Below are 1719 nucleotides of genomic sequence, written 5' to 3'. Positions count from 1 at the left end.
AGCATCCAACTCTGAGTCTTCCTCTTCAGTGTCACTTTCCAGCCTTGTTGAGGATGGCTCTGTGTCAGGCTCAAAGAGCCGTAGGTTTGCCCGAATGCCGACCAGCTTTTCCACTCTCACATTTGTGAGCCTGTTGCGAACCTTTGTGTGGGTGTTGCCAAACAGTGACCAGTTGCGCTCGGAGGCAGCTGATGATGGTGGGATTTGGAGGAGGATGGAGGCTACAGGTGCAAGGGCCTCAGATTCACATAGTCCCTTCCACCAGGTGGCTGCAGATATGTGCTGGCATGACTGCCATATTCCATCCCCTTTCCAAAGGCCTTGCTTTGTTCGATACTTTGCCAAACTGCCTAGAACTTTGCCTTTATCGAGACCCAGGTGGTCAGACATGGCTGTAATGACCGCATAGGCACCGTTGATCTCTTCCCCAGAAAGTATGCCCTTGTCATATTTGGGGTCCAGCATGTATGCTGCTGCATGCACTGGCTGCATGAAGCCAGTGCATGCTCCCTCCGCTGTTCCAATGACTTGACCACAGCCGTTTCCTCTGCTTTCAGTAGTAGGGAAGTGGGCAGAATTGTCTGGATTTCCTCTTTGAGTTCTGCAAAAAGGCACTGGACATCTGACAAGATGGCACCATCCCCCTCTATCTTCGCTATTGCTGCTGCAATAGGTTTGAGGATTTTCCGACTGCTAGATACTCATTCCCAGAACACATCATCCAAGATGACCTTCTTGTCACTGTCGATGCCTACAGACTTGGATATGGCCATCTCTTGCAGAGACTCCTTTCCCTCCAGAAGGCTGTCAAACATGATAACAACACCACCCCATCGCGTTATGCTGGGAAGCTTCAGTGTAGTACTCTTGTTCTTTTCCTTTTGCTTTGACAGAAATGTAGCGGATGTTACTTGTTTGCCTTCAACATATTTCAGAACTTGCTTCGCTCTCTTATTCAGAGTGTCCATTGTTTTTAGTGCCATTATGTCTTTTAGGAGAAGATTTAGTGTATGGGCAGCACAGCCAATAGTAGTTATATGAGGGTAGGTCTCCTCCACATGTGCCCAGGCAACCTTCATGTTGGCTGCGTTGTCAGTGACCAGTGCAAAAACCTTATCTAGTCCAAGGTCATTGATGATCACTTTTAGCTCATCTGCAATGTATTGTCCTGTGTGTCCGTTTTCCTTTGTGTCTACACTCTTGTAGAACACAGGCTGAGGAGTGGTGATTATGTAGTTAATAATTCCTTGTCCCCTGATATTGGACCATCCATCAGAGATGACTGAAATACAGTCAGCTTGGTCAATGGTCTGTTTCACCTTTGCTTGAGCTCGACTGAACTCTTCATTCAGTAGATGAGTAGACAATGCATGTCTGGTTGGGGGAATGTATGCTGGTTAGAGAACATTCAAAAATCTCTTCCAGTACACATTGGATGTCAGCATCAGGGGTGAGCCAGCTGCATAGACTGCACGAGCGAAACACTCATCTGCGTTTTTCTGGCTAGTGTCATCCATAAAATCAAAGAATCCTCCGATGCCAGAGGGACCAGGAGCTGATGAGTGGGTATCTGACTCTGATACAGCTGAAACAGATTCATTTTCCCCTTGAGTGGAACTCCTGGCTGCTGCATGTGTTGGGCCTTGAGGAATTTTTTTGCACTTTGCAATGTGCTGCTGCATTTTTGTGGCATTCTTCACGTACGTCTTATCACAATAC

The 1719-nt window shown here is 47.2% G+C and overlaps 1 protein-coding gene across 1 annotated transcript in view; it reads left to right on the top strand.

Moving 5' to 3' along the window:
- tut4 (terminal uridylyl transferase 4) overlaps window positions 1–1719 on the top strand; it is a 36880-nt gene that overhangs the window by 14337 nt on the left and 20824 nt on the right. The gene's annotated exons all lie outside the window — the stretch shown is intronic.

Source organism: Pundamilia nyererei, unplaced genomic scaffold (genome assembly GCF_000239375.1).
Source record: "Pundamilia nyererei isolate P.nyererei 1_Seehausen unplaced genomic scaffold, PunNye1.0 scaffold00267, whole genome shotgun sequence".
Classification (NCBI taxonomy): domain Eukaryota; kingdom Metazoa; phylum Chordata; class Actinopteri; order Cichliformes; family Cichlidae; genus Pundamilia; species Pundamilia nyererei.
The sequence above is the reverse complement of the archived record's forward strand: the minus strand, read 5'-3'. Positions and strand labels throughout refer to the sequence as shown.